At 47.1% G+C, this 18,892-nt stretch overlaps 1 protein-coding gene across 1 annotated transcript in view; it reads right to left on the reverse strand.

The window, feature by feature from the left end:
• UMODL1 (uromodulin like 1) overlaps positions 1-18,892 on the reverse strand; it is a 91,652-nt gene that overhangs the window by 29,998 nt on the left and 42,762 nt on the right. The window lies entirely within an intron of this gene.

Genomic DNA, 18,892 nt, shown 5'->3' on the forward strand with positions numbered 1-18,892 from the left:
TTATATTCTTGTACAGAGGTGCAGTATTATAGTAGTTATCTTCTTGTACATAGGAGCAGTATTATAGTAGTTATATTCTTGTACATAGGAGGCAGTATTATAGTAGTTATATTCTTGTACATAGGAGCAGTATTATAGTAGTTATATTCTTGTACATAGGAGCAGTATTATAGTAGTTATATTCTTGTATATAGGAGCAGTATTATAGTAGTTATATTCTTGTACATAGGAGCAGTATTATAGTAGTTATATTCTTGTACATAGGAGCAGTATTATAGTAGTTATATTCTTGTACATAGGAGCAGTATTATAGTAGTTATATTCTTGTACATAGAAGCAGTATTATAGTAGTTATATTCCTGTACATAGGAGCAGTATTATAGTAGTTATATTCTTATACATAGGAGCAGTATTATAGTAGTTATATTCTTGTATATAGGAGCAGTATTATAGTAGTTATATACTTGTACATAGGAGCAGTATTATAGTAGTTATATTCATGTACATAGGAGCAGTATTATAGTAGTTATATTCTTGTAGATAGGAGCAGTATTATAGTAGTTATATTCTTGTACATAGGAGCAGTATTATAGTAGTTATATTCTTGTACATAGGAGCAGTATTATAGTAGTTATATTCTTGTACATAGGAGCAGTATTATAGTAGTTATATTCTTGTACATAGGAGCAGTATTATAGTAGTTATATTCTTGTACATAGGAGCAGTATTATAGTAGTTATATTCTTGTACATAGGAGCAGTATTATAGTAGTTATATTCTTGTACATAGGAGCAGTATTATAGTAGTTATATTCTTGTACATAGGAGCAGTATTATAGTAGTTATATTCTTGTATATAGGAGGCAGTATTATAGTAGTTATATTCTTAACCATATTTCTTTTTATTGAAAGAAAGCAAAAGATCAGGGCCAAGACCCGTACATGACATTACAATGGCAACAATAAGGTTTCACATGGTCATCAAGCATACACGTCAGGTGTAAACAATACAGATAATCTTGCCATAATTAGTAACACATGTTAAAGAAAAAAGAAAAAAAAAGGGGGAAAAAGAAGGAAGAGGGAAGGGACAGCCAGGAGGGAGGGGAGGTAGGAAGGGAAACAAGGAAGTAAGATAACTTCTGCTCTATCATATAAAGTTTCTATGAGCTTTCCATGGGGACCACAATTTTAAGAAGCGAGCACGAGAGTTAGTCTCCCAATGCGCTAGCTCCTCGAAGCGGTAAATCTGGTCCACCTTGTCAGACCACATATGGAGAGTCGGTGGGGAGTCATTCTTCCACAGAAAGGGGATGAGTAACTTAGCCGCTGTAAGCAGCATCGTCGGGAGATCATGTTTAGAGGGAGTAAGAGATCCGTTAGGGCACCATAATAGCACTAGCTTAGCATCTATTGTTATCTTAGTGTTGCATATTTGGTTAACCAATGTCTCAATTGACTTCCAAAACGGTTGAATCTTGTGACAAAGCCACCAAATATGCGACAGAGACCCAGTACCTATGCCACACCTCCAGCACAATTCAGGGACCTCTGGATTTAGTTTATGCAAGAACTCAGGTGTCTTGTACCACCTACTGAGAAGCTTAAAGGAATTCTCCTGGATCCTAACACATCGACTGAAGCCATGTGAATGAGCCAGGATGAACGCCTTCTCTGGCTCCGTAAGGGACAGGGAGAGCTCCCGTTCCCAGGAAGTCACATAATTTAGCTCCGGGGGTAATGAGGAAAGTATTTCTTTATACATCTGAGATAATGGTCTAAGGGGAGGCTTGGTAGCTAAGACCTTCTTTTCAAGCCAAGAAGGGGAACTATTGCTTGCAAAAGGTCCAATACATTTTTTAGTGTCCCTTTTAAAATTTGCTAAGTGGAAAAAAGGTGCAGCTTTAACCTCAGGAAGGTCCACCACTGAATCCCAATTCAAACTGCCATCCGGAAGAAGGACATCCCGCAGATGAATGTCGGCGAGCTTAGACCAAATCCCGGAGGGGTTTAACACTGAGGGGTGAATATGGCTTTGTAGTAAGTTAAGTGGCATGCCAGGATTGGGGAAATTAAAAATGCGAGACTGAACCATTTTGGACCACTCAACCAACATACCTTTCCAAATCGGAGAGGAGTAGTAGTGATTGGCCGAAATAGGCCTAATACCCCACAAGGTAAGTAGCTCTTGGTTCGTAAATAGTACATTCTCAAGACGGGAGCAAAGGGAGTTTGATTGTCGAGACATAATAGCTACACCTCTACAGAGCTGTACAGCATTATAATATAACTTCACATCTGGCATCCCAAAACCTCCAAATTTCCTATCCCTTGTGAGAACAGAATAAGCGATACGCGGAGATTTGCCGTTCCACAGGAAGCGTGTGAACACTCTCCGTATTTCAGTAAAATATGAGTTTGGCAACCAAATAGGGAGTGCTTGTAGCAAATACAGAAACTTGGGTAGAATAAAGGTCTTAACATAGTTCTTTCTCCCTACCCAGGAGACAAACGGAAGTTTCAAGTTTTGTAGATGAGTGCGAACAGTTTTCAGGAGCGGCATATAGTTAAGGGATGCCAAATCTTGAACATTAGCCGAAATATGGGTCCCCAAATACGCAATGTCTCTGGAAGCCCATGTGAATGGCGTTGCACGCTTAAGAGCATTAATTACAGCCTGTGGGCAGGAAATATTAAGTGCCATGGATTTCCCGTAGTTAATTTTAAAATTGGATACAAACCCAAAGTCTTCAAATATGTTCAGAAGCTTGGGCAAAGCCTCTTTGGGGTTAGAGGTCATGACTAAAAGATCATCCGCGAATGCTGCAGTAACATGTGTGCCAGAACCCACCTGAAGGCCTTTGATATCCGGGTCTGCTCTGATTCTACATAAGAGTGTCTCCATCACTAAAATAAATAGTGCAGGAGAGAGGGGGCACCCTTGCCTCGTCCCATTAGTGATGCAAAATGGCGGTGACAATGTGCCGTTGACTTTGACCCTGGCAGAGGGGGCCGAATATAGAGTATGAATAGCTGTAATGAATTGGTCCGGGAGGCCAAACCTCGACAGGGTCCGCGACATAAAATGCCAGCTGACCCTGTCGAAGGCCTTTTCCGCATCGGTGCTCACCAACACCAAGGGCTTGGAGGATCTTTTAGCCCAATTTACAAGATGTAGAAGCCGTACAGTATTTTCCGACCCCTGTCTGCCATGGACAAAGCCCACTTGTTCTTCATGCACAATGTCAGGTAGAACATCCTGAAGCCTAGTGGCCAAGATCTTTGCCCACCACTTTACATCATTATTAAGCAAGGAGATCGGCCTATAGTTACTGCAGCATGTCGGATCTTTTTTCTCCTTATGTAGGACCGTGATGTGCGCCAATAAGGAGTGTGGAGCCAGGGAGCCTCCATTAAGAAGGTAATTGCACAGGTTTCTGAAGCGGGGAATTAAAACGTCCTTAAAGGACTTGTAATACGTAATAGAAAAGCCGTCCGGCCCCGGGCTTTTGCCTGAGGGGATGGACATGAGCACCTTATGAATCTCGGAGTCAGTTATGGGTCTAGTCAGCTGAGATGTCTTAACTGGGGACACCGAGGGAAGATCCAGAGTCCGCAAAAACTTATCTGTGGCCTCTGAAAGATCCCCAGCAGTAGCCCCCTCAGGAGGAGGTAGGTTGTATAAAGCTTCATAAAAGGCGCAGAATGCCTTAGCAATGTCTGGAGTAGTTTTGTGTACTTTACCTTTGGGGTCCTTAATAGAGGAGACAAAGGAGTCAGAGAACTGCTTCTTGGCAATCGCCGACATCAGTCTGTTTCCTCTATCCCCATGTGCATATGCTTTAAATCGTGATCTAAGGACCAGTTTAGCAGAAGTTACATTTAATAGGTTTTTTAAGCGTACTCTAGCTTCAGTGAGCTCTGTCAGGGTGCGTTTAGCCTGTGACTCCTTGTGAGAGGATTCAAGGCGAGAAATTTCTGCAAGTAAACCATCTAAGGCCTGCGTCCTCTGCTTCTTCACATGTGCCCCTAATGCTATAAGTTCCCCCCTTATTACTACCTTATGGGATTCCCATAGTATGGAGGGAGAGGGCGGGGACTCTGGGGTGTCATTAAGCTCAAAAAATTCGGAGATTGAGGCCCTGATTTTACAAACATGAGTGGGATCCAAAATCAAGGTGTCGTTTAGACGCCACAAGCGTTCTTTTTTCTGTGGCCCAGACAGGGAGAAGCTTATAATAACAGGCGCATGGTCTGATAGCGTGATACTACCAATCCGGGCCCCAGAGACATTACGTATGTGTGAGTTAGACAGAAACAAATAATCTAACCTGTGAAAGGACATCTTGGCATGTGAATAAAATGTATAATCTCGGCCATTAGGATTCAAAGTACGCCATACGTCAAGAACCTTCAATTTCCTCAGGGAGGTTTTCAGCCTTTTCAGAAGCCTATAAGAAACAGACGGTCTACCTTCTGAGGTGTCCACTGCCGGCTCTAGGGCCACATTGAAGTCGCCCCCTAAAACCAACAATCCTTCAGAGAAAGATGCTAATAAGACAAGGGTCTGAACGAGCCATGGAACTTGGCCTCTATTAGGTGCATATAAATTAGCAAGTGTGACTGGGGAGTCACCAATTGCCCCCTTTACAAAAATGTACCTGCCCTCAGGATCCGCTAAAATAGCGGAGTGCTTGAAGGGAAGGTTTTTATGTATAGCCACACTTACTCCCCTACTAGCCGAGTCATGTGTACTATGAAACCACTGGACAAACTTCTTAGGAGGAAGATTGGGGATTTTATTTGTTCTAAAATGTGTCTCTTGGAGGAAGACTACCGAGACCTTATCCCTCAGCAGAAGGGAAATAGTTTGAGACCTTTTGCATGGCTCGTTCAGCCCGTGTGCGTTCAGAGAGGCGACTACAATTGATGACATGACAATATATGTACTAGTGAGAAATGGTACATATTACCCATGAAAATGTCTAAGAGAGCATAACATATATGAGCAGGATGAGGGAAGGAGGGAAAAGGGGAACATATAACACAAAATAAATTAATAAAATTAATAAAGATAACCATCAACATGTTAGGCTGGCAAAAAACCAGCTCAGATGAAATATTCATCTAGAAAAAAGTAGGTGTTTACTTATCACCAACCAAGACAGGATTGGATTGGCGAGGGGGCAAGTAAAGCACCTTGGTCTACTACAAAAAGGAAGACCAATAACATAAAATGCTTCCAGCCCCGGAATCTATCCGGACATTCCCCTGCAATTGGGGAGAGAAAAAATCACCTACTTGGAGGCAGAGTTCCGAAACATCAGAAAAGTGTCCCGATTAAAGCGTGTCTTCTTGTAAAAAACTCTAGGCCATATATGTAAAATATGCCCACAACAGGACTATCAGAAAAAAGGCCATTACTTTCTACGCAAACAATAAACACTGAACTGAAGAGACAGTCATCCCTCATGTAGAAAAGTAAGTTAGGCCATACTATCAGCAGTTCATGCTAACAGATGAAAACAACTAAAGTCACCTTGGTTTGGGCTCAAGTGAGTGCCCTGTCCATCTTGTTGCGTCCCAGGCGGTCTGGTTTACTTGCGGATGCCGTTTGCCAAGAAGACACACGCGGCGGGATAGGTAGGGGGCCATCTTGGTCGGCTGGTAGCCACGAGGGGATCTCCACCGGAGGGACATCTAGGGACCTCCAGACTGACTCCAGGTCTGCTGGAGACCTCACTGTGAGCAGTTTACCATTCCTGGAAACCGCCAGCCCAAAAGGATATAGCCACCGGAACGGAGTTGACGTCTTCCTGAGAACATCAAGGAGAGGCTTGAATAAGCGCCGCTTGGCCAAGGTGGATGGCGCCAGGTCCTGGAACATCTGTATCGGCGCATTTTCGTACTCCAGCACCTCCATCTCTCGTTGCCTTTTTAGGAGGGCTGCGGTGTCTACATAGCTCAGTAGGCCGCAAATTACGTCACGTGGTGGCTCTTGTGGTTTAGGCCTAGGGCGCAGCGCCCTGTGTATGCGCTCCACCACGATCCCCTCCGCTCTGTCTGGCCCAAGCATTGTGGAGAACAGCTCACGCGCCACAGTCGGTAAGGCCTCCGCCGCAATCGTCTCAGGTAGGCCGCGTATGCGTATATTGCGCCGGCGACTCCGGTTCTCCTGATCCTCCAGTTTCAGGAAGGCCTCATTCAGTAAAGCCTTATGAGATGCTAGTACTTCTGACGCTTTACCTTCATAGGCCATGATGGCGTCTTGCGTGCCCTCTAGCGTGACCACTCTCTGGCCTAAGTGCTTCATATCGTCTTTGATGTCCGCCAAATCTTGTTTAATAGGTGTAAGGGCCGATTCAAGAACCCGGCGAAGGGTCCGCTCCGATAGAGGCGGATCTCTGGGCCTCCTGTCTGAAACATCAGAGCCGCTGCCCGCATCAGATAGTTCTCCTGCGTCAGAATCCTGTGCAATAGACGCCGCCATATTGGCGCCTTTCTGTGCGGTAGCTCTCGGCGTTTTTCGGAGAAACTTCTCCATCTCAGGCTGTCTGGAGCGCAGTGGGGTAGACTCTGAGCTTCTTCTATTCTTTTCTTTGCCAGGTTTCCCCATAATCAGGCAAATTATAAGCTTTTATAGGGTAAATGAGCCGGAATGCTGGAGGAGCTCAAGCTCGTGCGGCCATTCAGCAGCGTGGCTCGGCTCCGCCCCTGTAGTTATATTCTTGTACATAGGAGCAGTATTATAGTAGTTATATTCTTGTATATAGGAGCAGTATTATAGTAGTTATATTCTTGTACATAGGAGGCAGTATTATAGTAGTTATATTCTTGTACATAGGAGGCAGTATTATAGTAGTTATATTCTTGTACATAGGAGCAGTATTATAGTAGTTATATTCTTGTACATAGGAGCAGTATTATAGTAGTTATATTCTTGTACATAGGAGCAGTATTATAGTAGTTATATTCTTGTACATAGGAGCAGTATTATAGTAGTTATATTCTTGTACATAGGAGGCAGTATTATAGTAGTTATATTCTTGTACATAGGAGCAGTATTATAGTAGTTATATTCTTGTATATAGGAGCAGTATTATAGTAGTTATATTCTTGTACATAGGAGGCAGTATTATAGTAGTTATATTCTTGTACATAGGAGCAGTATTATAGTAGTTATATTCTTGTACATAGGAGGCAGTATTATAGTACTTATATTCTTGTACATAGGAGCAGTATTATAGTAGTTATATTCTTGTACATAGGAGGCAGTATTATAGTAGTTATATTCTTGTACATAGGAGGCAGTATTATAGTAGTTATATTCTTGTACATAGGAGCAGTATTATAGTAGTTATATTCTTGTAGATAGGAGCAGTATTATAGTAGTTATATTCTTGTACATAGGAGCAGTATTATAGTAGTTATATTCTTGTACATAGGAGCAGTATTATAGTAGTTATATTCTTGTACATAGGAGCAGTATTATAGTAGTTATATTCTTGTACATAAGAGCAGTATTATAGTAGTTATATTCTTGTACATAGGAGCAGTATTATAGTAGTTATATTCTTGTACATAGGAGCAGTATTATAGTAGTTATATTCTTGTACATAGGAGCAGTATTATAGTAGTTATATTCTTGTACATAGGAGGTAGTATTATAGTAGTTATATTCTTGTACATAGGAGCAGTATTATAGTAGTTATATTCTTGTACATAGGAGGCAGTATTATAGTAGTTATATTCTTGTACATAGGAGCAGTATTATAGTAGTTATATTCTTGTACATAGGAGGCAGTATTATAGTACTTATATTCTTGTACATAGGAGCAGTATTATAGTAGTTATATTCTTGTACATAGGAGGCAGTATTATAGTAGTTATATTCTTGTACATAGGAGGCAGTATTATAGTAGTTATATTCTTAACCAAATTTATTTTTATTAAAAGAATAAAGTACACCGTACAATCACATCCCATCATACTTTGATGAAAGGCAGTATGACAAGCATTTCATGGAAGTGACAAATAATGCAAATCAAAGCTGTACATGGTGTCTAAAATAAAACCATTAATGGCAAAATAATAACAGTAGGGAACAACGGGAAAGGAAAGGAATGGTAAGGGGGGGGTGGTTGGGGGGGGGGGGGAATCAAGAGATATCTAACTCCGTCAAGTAAACTTTCTAAAGTTTTTCCATGGTGACCAGATTTTAAGAAATCGAAGGCGGGTGAAGGATTCCCAATGGGCCAGCTCTTCAAATCTATAAATCTGATCCACCTTGTCTCTCCACATCACTATAGTAGGAGGTTCAGCATTCTTCCAAAGCAGCGGTATCAGCAATCTCGCCGCCGTGATGAGCATAGTGGGAAGATCAGATCTACAGGGGGACAGCGAGTCATTGGGGCACCAAAGTAAGATCAGTTTGGGATCTAGTTTGACCTGCATAGCACAAACCTCATTGATCAATGCTTCTATGCTTAACCAGAACGCTTTGATCCTCTCACAATACCACCAAATGTGTGATAGGGAACCTATATCCTTCCCACACCTCCAACACTCACTTGAGATATCTGCGTTGAGCTTGTGTAGAAATTCCGGGGATTTGTACCATCTGGTAAGTAGCTTATATGAATTCTCTTGTATTCTAATACAGCGACTAAAGCCATGGGAGTGTGAGAGGATAAAAGCCCTTTCCGGATCTGAGAGCCGAATAGAGAGCTCCCTTTCCCAAGAATTGAGGAAGTGTAGCTCAGGAGGGGAGGATGAGAGCAATTCTTTATATATGGTAGACAGCGGTTTAGGAATCTTATATGTGTCTGAAATCCGTTTTTCTAACCAAGAAGGGGAGCTAGTGGTAGTTGAAGGTGGAAGTTTAATTAATTTAATATCTTTCTGCAGGGCGAACACCTGAAGAAAGTGGGCATTTTAAATTTTGAGGTCATTCAAGACTGGACTCCAGTGGAGTCCAATCTAGGTTCCCATCTGGAGTCTGGATCTCACTAATGGGAATTTCAGCCAGGAGAGGCCAGATGCCTGAAGGCGTCTTAGCTTCCGGGTGAACGTGGAACTGTAAGGAGGAGAGTGGTGTGCCTGGGATAGGAAATGTAAGCACTTTGGCTTTGTATTGCCTGGCCCATTCTACCAATAGGCTCTTCCATAGGGGCAAGAAGGAGGAGCTACCAGGTGAACAAGGGGATAAACCCCAGAGTATCCGTCTCATTTTAGTGGTAAGCAGAGAGCGCTCTAGATGCACATATGGCGCATCATAGGAGTTATTAAGAAGAGACAGACCTCGGAATAGTTGATAAGCCGCATAGTAGGAGCGCATGTCAGGCAGACCAAAGCCGCCAAACCTTTTCTCTCTGGTCAGCACAGAATAAGCAATTCTGGCAGGTTTGTTGCCCCACAAAAAGAGTGAGAAAACTCGCCGAGTGTCGACAAAAAATGAGTGCGGCAGCCAAATAGGCAAAACTTGTAGTAGGTACAAAAATGTAGGGGCTATAAATGTCTTGAGGTAGCTCCTCCTTCCACACCAGGAAATAAACGGGAGTTTGATAGATTGTAAGTGTTTCCTAACCGATGAGAGTAAGGGGGCATAATTAAGAGCAAACAAGTCCTTTGCTTGAGCTGGGACATGTACTCCTAAAAATACTATATCTTTTGTAGCCCATTGAAAGGGGGTAATTTTCTGAAGGGCCTCTTTCACCGAGTCAGGGCAGGTGACATTGAGGGCCATGGACTTACTATAGTTGATTTTGAAGTTTGAAACAAAACCAAATTCCTCAAAAAGGAACAAGAGCCTAGGGAAAGAAGTTTCGAGATTAGACGTCATTATTAATAGGTCATCAGCAAATGCGGCTGTCAAGTGGGTCTGAGAATTGATGGTAAGGCCCCTAACAGCAGGATCCTGCCGGATCTTACAGAGCAAAGTCTCCATAACTAAGACAAATAAAGATGGAGAGAGGGGGCAACCCTGCCTCGTCCCGTTAGAGATGGCGAAGGAGGGAGAAAGCGTACCGTTTATTTTGAGTTTGGCAGACGGGGCTGAGTACAAAGTGAAGATCGCGGATATGAACGAGTCTGGAAAACCAAACCTCGACAGGGCCCACGACATATAATGCCATCCAACCCTGTCGAAGGCCTTCTCTGCGTCCGTGCTCAACAAGGCCAAAGGCGTGGATGAGCTTCTAGCCCACTCCATAAGATGAAGCAGGCGTATCGTGTTCTCGCAGCCCTGTCTGCCCCGCACAAATCCTACTTGCTCACTGTCCACAAGATCCGGCAGGATCAGCTGAATACGCTGCGCTAATATTTTGGCCCACCACTTGACATCCGCATTTAGCAGTGAGATAGGGTGGTAGCTGCCACATTGGAGGGGATCTTTGTTTTCTTTGTGGATTATAGTTATGTGAGCTTCTAATGTCTGAGGGGGTAAAGATCCTCCAGACAGAAGGAAGTTACATAGTGTCTGAAAATGAGGGGTCAAAATGTCCCTGAAGGTCTTATAATATGATATGGGAAGTCCATCTGGACCTGGACTCTTACCTGATGGTATGGAGGATAGGACCTTGTCAATCTCTTCTCTTGACACAGGGGCGACTATCTGAGAGGCTTGGAGGGGGCTAATGGAGGGGAGCTGTAGAGTTGATAGGAACTCATCTGTGGCCTGCTCAACCGAAGTGGAACCAGGACGGTCTGGGGTGGGAAGGTTATAAAGATCAGCGTAAAAAGCGCTGAAAGCTTTTGCTATGTCATGGGTCGATTTATGCTTATTACCTTTTGCGTCCAGAATTGCGGGGATAAATGAATCTGCGTGACGTTGCTTAGCCATGGCAGACATCAGTTTATTCCCCTTGTTCCCATGGGCATAAGCTTTAAACTTGGAGCGGAATATAAGCTTCGCAGATTTAGCCTTAAACAGCTTTTTCAGTTCCGTCCTGGCCTCCACCAATTCAGCAGCCACAGCCTGAGCCTGGGTTTGCTTATGAGTCAATTCTAGACTTGCTATGTGGGACAACAGGTCGTCCACAGCCTTGGAGTGCAGTCTTTTAACATGCGAGCCCAGGGCTATTAGTTCTCCTCTAACTACTGCTTTATGGGTTTCCACAGAATGGAGGGAGAGGGAGGGGGGTCGCCCGCCATATTAAGAGAGAAGAATTCAGACATAATCTGGGAGATTTTAGTAGCATTAGCAGGGTCAGATATCAAGGTGTCATTAAGACGCCATATTCTTTCCCTTTTAGAAAGAGCGGTCATAGACACCCGGAGAAATACTTGATTAAGGTATTGGTTGATACTCCGGGTCTTCACCAACACTTAGCCCCACCATTCCCATACCCGTCTACCCACCAATTATCCCCCCAAAATAACCACACCACTCATCAAATGGATTTAATTGGCCACAGCAGCCATTTATTATTAATATAAATACATAACATATATATTAACATAACCGCAGACGAAGGAGGTCCTGGAAGCCCCAAATTGTCCACTTACAAACCACACGGCAAATCCACCTTGCCTCCAGCCGCAGTATACAAGCTCGGAGACACCCGGTGGTGGACGCCTCGCCAAACCGAACAGATAAGCCCCACCATGAGAGTCCAGCCCCCACCATAAGGGGTCCTCTCAACCTCAAATCCCGATCCGTAGTCCCAGCTTCCAGTACCTCCTACCGCCCCGACTGCCATGACATACTTTTTTCCCCACCACAACAAACAACCCACATAACCGCCTCCTGTTGCCTTATATCCAATAAAATTAATATCCCCGTTATCAAACCAACACGCCTCTTTCCATCCACGAACCTGGCTCGTTCACCTCCTTATCTCACCTCCTCACTACTTCCAAATCTATGGGAGGGTGGGTGGGAGTTTTCTTTTCTACAAAATGGCACCCCTCACCTCAGTACACCCCCATAAATAGCCCCCCAAACTCCTCCCACTATAGCAACGCCCCCCACCCCACCATTCAATTCAAATACCTTAACCCCTTAACCCCCCAGACCCTACAACCAAACCTAATCATGCTGGCCTACCCTTAGCTGCGCCCTAGTCCGGCCAAACTTGATTAAGGTATTGGTTGATACTCCGGGTCTTCACCAACACTTAGCCCCACCATTCCCATACCCGTCTACCCACCAATTATCCCCCCAAAATAACCACACCACTCATCAAATGGATTTAATTGGCCACAGCAGCCATTTATTATTAATATAAATACATAACATATATATTAACATAACCGCAGACGAAGGAGGTCCTGGAAGCCCCAAATTGTCCACCTACAAACCACACGGCAAATCCACCTTGCCTCCAGCCGCAGTATACAAGCTCGGAGACACCCGGTGGTGGACGCCTCGCCAAACCGAACCGGTAAGCCCCACCATGAGAGTCCAGCCCCCACCATAAGGGGCCCTCTCAACCTCAAATCCCGATCCGTAGTCCCAGCTTCCAGTACCTCCTACCGCCAACAACGCGCAACTTGACCTCCCGCACCCCTCAAGCTTGCGCGTTCCGCCACACCCCCAACGCTCTCTCAATGCCATCCTGCAACCCTAGTGACCACAAATCAATGCCCACCGCATTTAAATGCACTCCATCCCTTCTCCAGAATTCCCCCACACCATTTTCCAACTCCCTATGCCTCACAGCCACTGCACCATGCTTCGCCACAAACTTCCCTATCGCTCTATTCACTTTAATCCTCGCCTTATTTATCCTCTCGACCGACCGTGCATCCCGCCATCTCTTACGAGGCACAATGTCAGACCATACCACCACTATCCCTGGAAACAACGACCACATCCTCAACAAATCAAATTTCACATCCCGAATCAAGTTACGCACCGGCGTAACCCCCAAATCATTCCCCCCACAATGCACAACCAACACATCTGGGGCACGATCCAAACGCGCAAATTTATGTACCTCCCGTAACACCCCCCCCCATAACATGCCCCTAAACCCCAACCACCTCACTACCGCAACCTCCTCCGACAACCCCAACTGCCGACCCTGCTTCCTGACGTCCGCCCTAAGCGCTCCCCACCAAACAAAGGAGTGGCCCAGGATCCAGACGAGAGCCGTCGAGTAACCTGAAACAACAAAAAACACATTAAGCATCACAAACCCACCAACCCCACTCACATCAAACTATCCAGCCTGACATACGACCTGAACCTAACCGATTCCCATCTCCCCAATCTCATAATCTGCTCGTCACTCAACCCCAGCCTAGCTGCCTCAGTAGCAGCCCCAATCCTAAATGAATGACCCGAATACCTTGCAGACTCCAAACCCAAAGCTGACAGACACTTTTTCAACACTGCCACAAATTGGTACCTCGACAAAAACGAGCCATCCTCATGCCCACAAAGTCCGCATACCTTCTAAAATCCCCCAGGGTGGAGACCGGACACAACCCGCACCCAGGAACCGTAAATAACGTAATCCTACAACCCCTGCCTTCCAAATCCGTCTTGGACCCCCGCAACCTGATCCAGACCCTGTCACCACCCAACTCTACGTCCCCCGCAGACAAACCCCCCGAACACCTCACACTCCTGCCTACCAATTCGCCCACCCTAAACGCACCAAAAAATGCAAACGAGAAGGCCAACTTAAACAAACGTTGTTCCCATGCCGAAGAACACACAACCTCCACCTGCCTCCCAATGCCCAACAATAACTCGAACGATATTGGCTTCCTGCTGTCCTGGTACCGCCTACCCCGCCTCCAACCCCTCAAAACCCGCTTAACCAAAAAAGTCTTAGTCACATCCGCTAAACCTCGGAACTGGAACCCAAAAGCCAAACCAGCCATACACCTGTTAACCTGCGCAACCGACCACCCTTCCTCCTTCATCTGCCCCAAAAATAACAACAAAGGAACTTCACCCCCGTCGACTCCCAACCCCAAGCCTGCACACCAACGCTCCCAACCAGCCCAAGCCCTCCCATAAGCCGCCCATGTTCCATCACTAAGAGATGCCCTAAACAGTCCCGCTACAGTACCTCCAAGATCTCCCACATTGACGCCGGACAAACCAAACCTTCCCGATCCGCCTCCGGTGCCAACTGCCGGAACCGCTCCCACTGCAAACGAGAAAGAGCATCAGCAATGGAATTAGACACCCCCGGGACATGAGACGCAACCACCCAGACATTCCTAGACAAACATTGTAACACCATGTGCTGCAACAAACGCACTACAGGAGGGGATGAGGCGGTCAGGGAATTGATCGCCTGCACCACCCCCAAATTGTCACAATGAAAACGAATTTTCTTATCCCGAAAAACCTCACCCCACAACACCACTGCTAACACTATCGGGAAAAGCTCCAATAACGCCAAGTTCCGCACCCAGCCCTTGCTTATCCATGACTCAGGCCACCTACCCGCACACCAACTCCCCTGACAATACACCCCGAAACCCACCCCCCCCAGCGGCATCCGAAAAAAGCTCAAAATCATACGTATCAATCACCTCCTGCATGACTAGCGTCCTCCCATTAAAATGCTGCAAAAACCCATCCCACACCTCTAAATCCGTCTTCAGCTCTCTCCCTAACCTAATAAAATGATGCGGAGCCGTCACCCCCGCCGTCGCCGCTGCCAACCGTCTACAAAATATTCTGCCCATCGGCATAATGCGACAGGCAAAATTCAACTTCCCCAACAGCGATTGAAGGTCCTTCAACCTTATCTTCTTATCCCTCCCCGCCCTAGCCACCGTCTCCCGCAAATCCTGAACTTTTTCCACAGGGAGTCTACACTCCATCCTAACCGTATCGATGATGATCCCCAAAAAACTCAGTTCGGTCGTCGGACCAACCGTCTTCTCCTCCGCTAACGGAACCCCAAACGATGCAAAAACTGCCTGCAACGAACCTAACAACAACGCACACACCCGTGAGCTCGCCGGACCCAAACATAAAAAATCGTCCAAATAGTGAATGATGGACGAACAACCCGCCACGTCCATCACTACCCATTCCAAAAACGAGCTAAACCTCTCAAAAAACGCGCAAGAAACCGAACACCCCATAGGTAAACACCGGTCCACGAAAAACTTCCCCTCCCAACAGCAACCCAACAAATGCAAGCTATCTGGATTAACCGGCATCAGGCGAAACGCAGCCTCAATGTCCGTTTTTGCCAATAGCGTCCCGGGCCCCAACTTCCTCACCCAACCCACAGCCGCATCAAATGATGTATATACCACCGAACAAATATCGGGGTCAATGCCATCATTGACCGACGCCCCTTTCGGAAAGGAAAGATGGTGTATCAACCGAAATTTATTCGGCTCTTTTTTAGGCACCACCCCCAAGGGCGAAATTCTCAAATTCGCCAACGGGGGCGTATCAAACGGCCCATCCATCCTCCCCAACCGAACCTCACCTGCCAATTTCTCCGCCACCACACGACCATGCTCGAACGCCGATCGCAAATTCTTACCCCCCCAAACCGCCGGCAGAGGATCTGACGGAATCACAAACCCAGCAGTAAAACCTTCTTTCAACCATTCCGCCACCTCCCTATTAGGATATCTATCTAGGAACGGGCCCATCTTTTCCACCCGCATCGGCGTCCGACCCTTTCCCAGCCCCATCTGCACCCCCCCTGTGCTTTGACCCCTTAAAACATCTGTTCGCCCCGTGATTCCCCCCGCAACTGGCACATTCATGCTTGAATCTGCACTTCGCGCCAAACTTACATCCCCCCTCATTAAACAAAAAACACTGTCCCTTTGCGGATGCGGACGCCAAGGTAAACTGCCCAGCCCCCCCCGCCTCACTCCGAAAGGGCTGCCCCTGTCTCCCTGGCGCCGTCACCCTCATCCATAAACCTATATCCTTATGGTCCCACCGCATATTAGGGCGGACCGCTTTTCTCTGCCTAAACTGTTCGTCATACCTTAACCAACCAACACCCCCGTACACACGGTAAGCTTCCCCTATCGCATCCATGTAACAGAATAATGGCGAGCAACACTCCGGATTCTTCTCCCCTATAACACTCGCCAAGATTGCAAACGCCTGCAACCAATTCCCGAACGTACGCGGTATCAATCTGTACCGCCGTTTCTCATCCTCATCTTTCCTCTTCTCATCCTTCCTCTCCCTATCCAGATTAAAACGCTCCAGCGGGAGAAGCGAAAAAATCTCCACGTATTCCCCTTTCCAAATCCTATCCCGCACCTCCTGCCTCAAGTGCGCCCCCAACGGCCCTTCAAAACAAACGTATACCTCCCCTTGAGCCGCATCACCCACCTTATCCCCTAACGCTTCCCCCCCCGCCTGCGTCTGCACAGAAACCGACCCGCCATCCTGCGTCACCGCCTCACCATTCCCCCCGACGTCCCCCGCCCGGACTCCCCCAGCCTGCACCGGAACCCTGCCCGCACTCCCCAACCCCGCTACCAATCCCGCCAGACTACTCAACAACTGACCTAAACCCCCGGCTAACTCCCCCTGACCACCCCCCAGCCCGCTCCCCCCTTGGGCACTCAACATAGAATTAAGGGATCCCCACGGGTTCTCACCTTGCTGCCAGGGGGCTGTGAACCCTGCAGCGGAAAATCCTGCATCCTGACGAACATCCTCCCTCTGGACCACCACGCTCCTTCTTGCTTCATTGCTGCAACTCTGCACCCCAGCAGAATCCATGCTGGGTGCGCTTCTCTCAGAGGCCACCAGAGGGCGCTGAAGCGACACCGATCTTCCCGGCACCTCTTCTTCCTGAGGCCTGCGCTCCCCACCATCTTGCAGCTGCGCAGCCTCGTGTGCCCCATTGCTCCTGCCATTCCCACGCTGAGCAGGCCTCCCAACCAGCGTACCAGTAAGGGATCCCGCCGCACCTGTTCCCGCTCCACCGCCGCTTGCAGGAGAGGGCAGAGGGAGGGACCTCCTGCCCTGCGCTGGGTTCCGCCTTGATCTCGGATTCCTCCCACGCCGGGAGGACACAGAAGCAGGCTGCCCTGATGACTCCCGGGGTGAAGGGTCCCTGGTGGGGCTCCTAACGCGGCGCCGAACCCGGGGGGTCTCTGTGGGACTCAGGCGCGCCGGCGGCCGTACCCGCCGCGTCCGTCTGCCTTCCGGCGGTGAGCTGACAGTACTCACCGCCTCCCCCCTCAACATGCCAGCCATCTGCTCGCTCAGCCATTCGTGTCCCCGCTCCGCCGCCGCCTCCCGCAGCCTGGACAGCATGTCTTCCACAGTAAGTGTCTGTGACATCTTCAGTTTTCTTTTCTACAAAATGGCACCCCTCACCTCAGTACACCCCCATAAATAGCCCCCCAAACTCCTCCCACTATAGCAACGCCCCCCACCCCACCATTCAATTCAAATACCTTAACCCCTTAACCCCCCAGACCCTACAACCAAACCTAATCATGCTGGCCTACCCTTAGCTGCGCCCTAGTCCGGCCAAACTGGAGCGTGGTCAGATAGCGTGATGTTACCAATCCTCGCGTCTACTACATGAGGAATATGGGGGGAGGATAGAAATATATAATCCAACCTAAGGAAAGACTTTTTTGCATTGGAATAGAACGTATAATCCCGACTAGAGGGATGCATAGTGCGCCAAACATCTATAACCCGCAGTTTCTTCAGCGCAGTCTTCAGACGGCGTAGAAGTTTGTGGGATAACTCAGATCTCTGGGAGGACGAGTCAAGGTCAGGCTCCAGGGTCACATTAAAGTCACCTCCTAGTATAAGCATACCCTCACTAAAAGCTGATAATTGAGCAAGAGTCCGAACGAGCCAGGGGATCTGACCCTTATTAGGGGCGTATATGTTAGCCAGGGTGACAGGTGTGTCAGCGATGTGCCCTTTCACGAACAAGAAGCGACCGTCTGTATCTGCAAGTACAGCGGAGTGTTTAAAGGGCAGACGCTTGTGGATGGCCACGCTGACACCCCAGCAAGCTGAGGCATATGAGCTGTGAAACCATTGTGAGAATACTTTTGGGGACAGTTTCGGGAGTTTTCCCGTCATAAAATGAGTTTCTTGAAGAAATGCAATAGAAACATCATCTTTCTGTAACAATGAGAGCACCTGAGACCGCTTACATGGCTCGTTTAGACCCCTGGCATTCAATGAGGCAACTACAATAGAGGCCATAGTAAAGACAGAGGAGGCCAGTCGGCCCACAGCAGAAGGACATCCAGTCTGGAAAGCAACGGACGGAGTAATGAGAAGGAGGAGGGGAAGGAGATTAAAGGGAAAGTCAAAGGAAAAATAAAAGACATAACAGATAATACATAGACACTATACATGTAACAAGGCATGTCTCCCCATGGACGGGGAGCTCGTGGTCCCACCCAGCATCTGATATGATGGAGATCCTTTTTCATAGCGGCGGACAGCCGGGATCTATCAGAGGGGGGCTCCTGTGGGGCCACTAGGGGGTTTAAGGAGGGGTGTGGGGTAGAGGGATTAATCAGTAACATTACCGACATAAAGGCAAACATATAACCCCAGCAAAGTTATCAGTGCTAACATTGCATCAAATCACAGTCTGTATCTTGTGCAGGAAAGGTAGCGATAAAAAGGAGCAAATCCCAAAGCCCATGGAAACGGGGCAATGGGCTAAGACCCTGATCAAGGCCACAAATAGGTAACAAACAGGCAATAAACAGCTCGAGCAGAGCAAACAAAGATCCTTCAGCCTGAAACTCAGAAATGTCCCAGGACAATGGACTCAGTAGTGAGTAACCATAAGAGACTTCAGCTTCTCACAGAGCAGAGTCACGTGACAGCGACTAGAGAACGGCCTTTTCCTTGCTTCTCTGGTCTGGATGGCGAGACTTGCTGCCACGAATCCACACCCGGGGGGAGAGGCAGGGGGTCCCCTTGATCCGCCGGCATCCAAGAG

Source organism: Bufo bufo, chromosome 3 (assembly GCF_905171765.1).
Source record: "Bufo bufo chromosome 3, aBufBuf1.1, whole genome shotgun sequence".
NCBI classification, from domain to species: Eukaryota; Metazoa; Chordata; class Amphibia; order Anura; family Bufonidae; genus Bufo; species Bufo bufo.